Source organism: Lycorma delicatula, chromosome 13, assembly GCF_047948215.1.
Source record: "Lycorma delicatula isolate Av1 chromosome 13, ASM4794821v1, whole genome shotgun sequence".
Classification (NCBI taxonomy): Eukaryota; Metazoa; Arthropoda; class Insecta; order Hemiptera; family Fulgoridae; genus Lycorma; species Lycorma delicatula.
In genome coordinates this window covers 13,719,228-13,727,174 of record NC_134467.1, presented here as the reverse complement: position 1 = coordinate 13,727,174, position 7,947 = coordinate 13,719,228, and the positions used below count along the sequence as shown (strand labels likewise).

At 27.1% G+C, this 7,947-nt stretch overlaps 1 protein-coding gene across 2 annotated transcripts in view; it reads left to right on the top strand.

Moving 5' to 3' along the window:
* Positions 1 to 6,083: 6,083 nt before the first annotated feature.
* LOC142333932 (uncharacterized) overlaps positions 6,084 to 7,947 on the top strand; it is a 137,361-nt gene continuing 135,497 nt past the window's right edge. For both annotated transcript variants that reach the window (XM_075381558.1, XM_075381557.1), the window contains exon 1: positions 6,084 to 6,223. The gene's annotated coding sequence lies outside the window, so the exon portion shown is untranslated. The remainder of the gene's footprint in view (positions 6,224 to 7,947) is intronic.

Sequence of the window (7,947 nt, the reverse complement as noted above, 5' to 3'; positions counted from 1 at the left end):
TGAAAAAGAATCTCGACGAACTCAAACAAGTTTTTTGCTTTATATTTGTTTTTACAAGGGAATCTTTTTATAAAGTATACCAAAGAATTGTACAAAATGACAATTTATGAATGTTTATTCGTCTTTTACTTTTCCGACTATAGCGATATATCCTGCTGTAGGAGTTTAAAATTAAAGGTAAAGTACGTAAACCGCTTACTGATTTATATCCTAGACAGATAAGCTTAAAAAAAGTTCCCGAAAAACTGGAAAAGAAGCCTATACGAAGTTTCATACAAGTTTAAAATATTACTTTTACTTTCCGGGCTAAGGCTTTTATCAGTTTTAGTGCAACATCTGTTTTTTGTGTAAGACAGACGAGTCTAGTGAAAATTTATCTTATACCGAATATCACTAGGAATTATATCGTAGACTATATTATCTATATACTATATTGTTTATTATTATCTTAGTACTGTCTCAAGAAGGAATATTTTTATTCGGTGTCGTTTTTAAATAAGCGACATAACCATCTATTGAGCGTTGCTACGGACCATCTACAAGCTGTTATTCCTAGCAACAGCGAATCATCGCATGTAAACAATAACCTACTATCTCGTGTAAACCCTAACCTACAAGGTAATAGAATACGCGGCTTCTAAAGTGTTCCGATAGGGACCCCTCAATAGCCGCGGCGTAATTTAATTAGTAACGACATTATCGATAACACGAGTGACTTTTCAGGAGCAGAGAGTGAAAGCGATATTACGGATTTTAGTGCAAACCCTTCCCGACAAGCAATACTAATATTGCGCATACAAAACGAAAATGTTAGTCGGCAGAAGGATGAAATTCCAGCGGCCAAAAAAACGCCAACGTACAAATTATACTGAACCTAATATTCGCGTACAATCGGCTAATATCGCGTATCTACTTTTGCTGTTCTACATCAAATAAATTTAGTCTTCTTGAAAACACTGCTGACAACATAGGTAGATGTGCAGAATTATTAAAACCTGAACCTATTTTTGTAACAGGCGTTAATGCGATAACCGAATTGAAAAATTGTCTTTCACAATTATTTCCTAATTGTAATGTTATTAAATATAAACTGACAACAATGAAATCTGGCCACACGGTAAAAGTTCTGCCGGTTGATATTGAAATATGTAATATTATAACGTGAAAAATGCTTGAAAACATTATGTAATTTTACATATAAACTTGAAACGTGAAAGAGCATATAGAGTGGTCATGCGAGGCGTGCATCACTCGGAAGATAAATCGGTAATCATTGAATTGAAGTTAGGCCACCAGGTAAGAGACGTTAAAGAACCCGACCGCCAAAGAACACCGGTATCCGCGATCTAATATTCAAATCTGTATAAAAATAAATACCTTTAGTAGGACTTAAACGCTGGTACTCCCGACTTCTAAATCAGCTGATTTGGGAAGACGCGTTCACCACTAGACTAACCCGGTCGATTACCTGGTCAGATTACAAAATGCAAATCTGTTTTTAAAATGTAATCTGATGGTAAAAAAGCATACATACTTTAACTCGATTGAATTTTTATTTTATTTTTTTACTCTAATCTGTTGTTGTATTATAATTTACATTATTACTTCTTTTTTCGTAATTTATTGTAACTCAAATTTTTCATTAGCACGATACGGGTACAATAGTTAAAATCAGTGTTTGTTAATTAATTCTTATAGGATGTTAGTATATTTTTTCCTAATCTATAATTGAATATTTTTTATTAAAATAGGAATGCAAGATGCATTTTTATTGCTAAATCTAACCTTTATTTAAAATAAAGTTAATTAACTTTTTTATTTTACATTATTTTCTACCATAATAAAACACTTAGTTTTGAAATTACACACGGGTTCGTTCTTACTGAACTGTGAATTTAAGAGAAAAAATAAATAAAAATTGCAGTTAAACGTTAAATTTACTCCATATATAAACATAAACGATTTTTAAAATCGTTATATTCATTTTAACTGTGTAAAATCCATTTTGACAAAAATATTTAAAACATTTAATCGTAAAAAAAAAAATATAAAAATATTCAAAGTCGATAAATTAAAAACTTTAGTTAAAAAAATTTAGCGACGTAATTCAGATTCTTTTGTTACTTTATTTTAAATATATAAACTGATTTCAACGATTATAAACGCTTTTTCAAATAAAACAAAAACAAATATTAATTTTAAAATAAATGATTTATCTTTTAACGATGACCAGTTCTTTTTATTCTCTCTCTTGCCGACACGAACGTGGTCATGTACAACAAGCCTTTCTGTTACATAGTTTTTTATATACTTGTCCTTGAATTGGTTACATACAACAGCGTTTGTCTGTTTTAACTACTGTTAGTTTTAACTGATTTTTTTTTTAGCACAAGCGGCAGTGTAATTATAAAAAGAATTTTAGACTACATATATCTTACAGTTCTATACTTGTTCATCAATAATTTTATGTATATACAAAACTCTTGACCGAACAAATACAAAAAAAATTTCAATAAAAAATCCTTTTTTCAAGTTAACTAGGGAATATAGAATAAGAAATGAATTAGTTTCCTATCTTCACAAAAGACGAATATATATTTTAAATATCGATATACCGATTCAAAATGTTCATTACGATCGCTAAATGGATTGTCTAATTAATAAACATCATTACTTTTATAGAAAATATTATCTTTTGTATAATCTTTATAAAACAAATATTTTAGAAAAATTTTTGTACTGTAAGTCGTTACACCTATTAAAAAATCCCGAAACTGTTTTTTTCGATATGTATCTGAAGGAGTATTTGGAAGCCTCAATCTCGTTTAACATTGTCGGAAATGGGGAAAATTTGCAAGGAATGTTCAAATAGTATAAATTTCATTTACAAAATTGTGTGTGTAACATAACATATTATGTTTAAAGAAAATTATAATACTATTTAGTAAGCTAATATCCACTACATGTAAAGAAAATTTCTTAGTCCTTATAAGTTGGCCGAGTGATATGACCTTATAGCATCTCAGAGCCCAACGGTTATTTGTAAGTACCAGGCTTAAATTTCAGCTAATTTGTTAAAATTCTTAATATAAGTCATATCCCTGCTTAAATTAGGTCCATCTAAAGAGATATTCATCAGTAAAATTTAAAAAAAAAGTTATTTCATATCACGGTCAGCTAAGAGTTAATTTACAATTTATATTGCTTAACAAAACAATTTGGTATTTTGTAAAAAAGATAAATAAATAAAAATAGTATTTTTATATAGTATATTATAAAATGAAACACAGTTAAATGTTTTGTACTATGTTAAAATAGCTCATTACTATGTAAGAACGAAGAATAACTTAAAATCTGAACAAACAGAATTAATTTCATACATTACTTTTTGATAGTATCAATAAAAAAAAATTTCATACTGAACAAAGGCAATTTATCTTTCTAAAATAGATAGCTAATTTATTAATCACCAAATGTAGACACAGGCAAAAGGTTTTGTTATTAACGTAAATCCAAACAAAAAAACAGAACTTCAATAGACTATTGATACCCGAAATAATTAAGTAAAGCACATTTAAATAGAAATAATACGTAAATAAAACGTTTAGTCTACAAAAGATTCAATAACCTAGTGTATCGGTACCATTATCCAGTAATCTAGTATCTAGTGTATCGGTACTTACTTGAAATCAAATTATTTTAGTTACATATTTTTATAAAGTAATTTGTACTTAATTTTAATTAAAATAACAAGAATAAAAATATATTTGGCTAACCTAAAACTAATGATTTTGGCCAAAACAAAATGTGCAAACGTTAGTTCATTAAATTCCCATAATTTCTGCCGAAAGTTGTTAACCAGTAATCACATTATTTGTGTACTATATTTCTTATTACAAATATTATTATTTGAAAGAACTTACCTAGTTTACACGTAGAATTATTTTCTAAACGGTTTTCTAGAATCACGTAAAATACATCTAAAATACTGAATACGATAAATACAAATAATCAAATAAACAAAATTTGATACGATTTTTAAAACAATGCTTACAGATATAAAGAAAAAAACATTATTTACTGTATGACAACGTTATTCGTTAATAACACTTTTAATAGATTAATAAATTATCAGAAAGAAAATGTAAGCTAATATTATTGTTATGTAAGATTTGTTTATTTTTTCTACATCGTTGAATATAATGGAAACGGCTAATAATATTATAAACAAATAAATTTTTCATCAACATAACACACATTTTGACATACGCAGTTGTTTGATGAATTTCGACACGAACCAGATTCTCTCTGTACTCTCCCCCCTCTCTCAGTCACCAATACGTACAAACTTATACAGTTGTAATATTTTTACTACTGTTTTTAAAAAGAAGCCATCTTTTTTTTTATACTGTTAGGTTTTTTTTTACTATTAAGTTCTTATTAATCTGCATTAATTAATTTTAATTTTCGAATTAATAGTTTTTAAAAAATATATTTTTATTATCTAGTAAAATTTGATACAGCAAAGGTTTTGATATAACAGATTTTGACTGAGAAAAAAATTATATTTATATAGAAAAGTATATTTCAGTATTTGTATATAATTAAAATTGAAAATTGTGCGCGCGTGTGTGAGTATACAAATAAATAATGTAATATATTATTTATTAAGAGATAATAATATTTACTGAAACTGAAAATTACTTAAAAATTATTTGACACCCGTTTGCGTCGGTTAATATACGGAGAATCTTAATATTAATCTTTGGAGCTTGTATAACAAATAGATCTAACATTAGTTATTGACACAGTTGCTATGTTGTCATTTTACCTGACTTTTACTTCCCGCTTGACACCTTGCCCGCAAAGTTTGGCATCACTGCATTGCGTTTTCTACTTATAACACATTTGCATAGAATAAATCTTCCAAGGTAAGGGAGATGAAAAAAAAAAAATTTTAATTTTTACGGTAAAATTTTTTTATTTATTTTTTTTAATTTTATTAACGAATCAGTATATTATAATTTTACTATTATTTATAAAAAATTAAAAAAAAAAAATTTCTAAAATATTTGAAATCGATGTTATATTCTCCATTTGACAGTATTATTAATGAACTTATATGATATTTGTATTTTTATGTAGTAGTGTTAAAACTATAAAAAAACATACTTAATAACTTTTTATTTTAATTTTTACGTTTAATACAGTTTGTAAAATAATCACTGATTTTACACATCCGACCTCTCGTTAACCGGACTTACATATTTTATTTATCCGTAAAATTTACATAAATTATTGCTTGTTATAGTATTCGAATTATTTGAGAGATTTTCGTGTTAGAAGATTCAGAGATTAATTATGATTGCAATTAAATATAGTTTGAGATTATTGTTTATTAAAACGTCGATTTTTGGGACCTCCATATCTCAAACGTTATGTGATTTAAAAGCGGTGACAAATCTGAGAGAAAAATAATTATTAAAATGCTGAAAAAAATCGCGTTTAACGAAGACTCAGATTTGAACTTATTAAAAAAAATTTACATTAGAAAAATTTAACTTTGTAGCGACCAAATCGAGTCGCTACATTAGTAGTAGCAACTAATGTAGTATTATCTCTAACTACTAAATTTATTATCTCTATTGTTATTGCCCTTACATCTCTAATGTTATAATACATCTCTATTGTATTATAGATGTGCTGGTCTAAGTGCAATTATAAAGTAAGCGTGAGTAAATTATATTAGGTAAAAAAAAATAATTGAAAACCTTCCTATCGTTTGGATTCCTTGGTTTTGTTCCTTTGTTAACGTGTATATATACACTAAAACGTATATATACGTTTTAAAATTTGGTTTCAATTATTTGTTATAATTATAAGTTATCAAATGTTTAAAAAAATTAATATTAAATTAATATAACTGTAGGTGTCGGTCGGTCGCTTGTTATGCGAGATGAAACAGTGCTGTGTATTTTTAGTGCACAGTTTAGACGGTGTGCTATTTTCATAATTTTGCTATGACGGTGGAAGTTACAGTTGTTGCAGGGGTGGGGGTGACAGAGTAATTACGTATGTGACGGTATGGAATCCAGCGGTCATCTCGGGTTGATTGCCAGTTCAGTTTGGATCCTCATGTCTGTGTTCACTCATGTTTAACTACTGTTATTATTATATTTATACATTGTTTATTTTAAACAAATGACCCTCGTTGTTGATCGAGGTAAGGATTTCTTATATATATTATTTTAATGTAGTTTAAAATAAATGTCATTATTTTTGTTTGCTTGTTGTATCCAAACTTATCACGTAATGAATTTTAAAATACAATTTGCACTCTCTTATGAAACAACTTTTATCAAATTCTTTGGTTTCAACATATGTCTTCTACTCATTAACAATAAACAGAAATTAAATTTACAAATACCTTTTTATGATGAAATATTATTTTTGAGTTCTAGTATATTTACAATATAACAAATATGTAAGGTTTTTATTTAATTTACAATTTTGTTTAATTCACCATCATTTTCAACCGGTTATGAAGAACGGTAGAAACATAAAAGAAAATAATTTTTCATCAATATTGATCTGCTTATTTATTTAGATAACAATAAAGAAAAAAACATTCTTTGGAAATTCAATACGGGTAAAAGAACGGGTATAATGAATTAAGTTTTATAAGGTCAACAATTAATGTTTTTATATTTAATTTTGTTACTATGCTAATGAAATACAATGAATTTTTTCCCCTTAAACTCCCATTATTCGTCGTAAGAAATATTTCTATATTCATCTGTGTTCATCAAATAATTCTGTGAAAAACTTAGTCATTTTTGTTATTTTAATTATTTTTAAACGCATTAAAATACAATGGACTGCAAATATTGTTCTTTTTAATTAGTCTTACATTCCTGAAACGTGTTAGATGTTTCTGTTGTATCTCACAAAAATTAGTTTGTGAATATTTTGCGAGGTTTAAGATTTTTTATTTTACATTTTTACAAGATTTTTTAAAATCTGTTAGATTTTGAAGCATCATTGTTTTTTGCCTTGAACACTCAGATGAAGATAGAATTAACAGGTATTTAAAGATTACTGTGGGTATCATAAAGTTATATAACTATACAATAATAACTATTATTAAAGTAAACATTACTTCGAACAAATAATTTAATAGAATTTTCCAAACTGTTTTAATTACAAAACTCCACCTGTGTTTTTTTATTTATCTATACAGGTGTTTTATCACCTATTTATTATTTTACACACCTTTTTATTTATCTATGTCCCATCTCTTTGGTCATAGTTTCTACTTGAATTTCTTTAATATTAATCTATTTATAATCATAATTAATTATAATTAGGATCCATGTCTGTCACTAGATACAATTATCACTCCATTTCCTGATTCTGAGATCTATCTAAATGTTCTTTACATCCTTTTCTCGCTTATATATTATTATCATTTTTCATAATTTTTTAAAATGGTATTTTGCAGTTTTGCAGTTACCGGTTTATGTTTTATACAGAACTGAAAAAACCTTTATAGTTTCCTTTGCAGTTTCTCGGTCGATCAACTTTCCTTACCTTCTTTCATTAATATAGTAGTTGGGTTTATTATTATTATTATGTCAGTATTATTATTAACCTGTTATTATTAAAACAGTATAATAAAGTGGCACAGTCTCAACGCTTGCCTTTCAGTAAAAAAAAGAAGTAAACAGATAAAGGTCCAGTGAGGTTTGTAAATTTTAATATATCTCAGATAGTGTCTTCTGGCCACAATTCTGTCATCGGTTTTTAATCTCACTTCTTGGTCTCACAATCCAGAGATATAAATCCAAATGATTAAAAATTGACACGGCTGAATTGATGCTACCAAACTCATGAGAGACCAAATAAGGTGTATTGAAATATTCAAGTACACCAAAATAAGGAAACCAA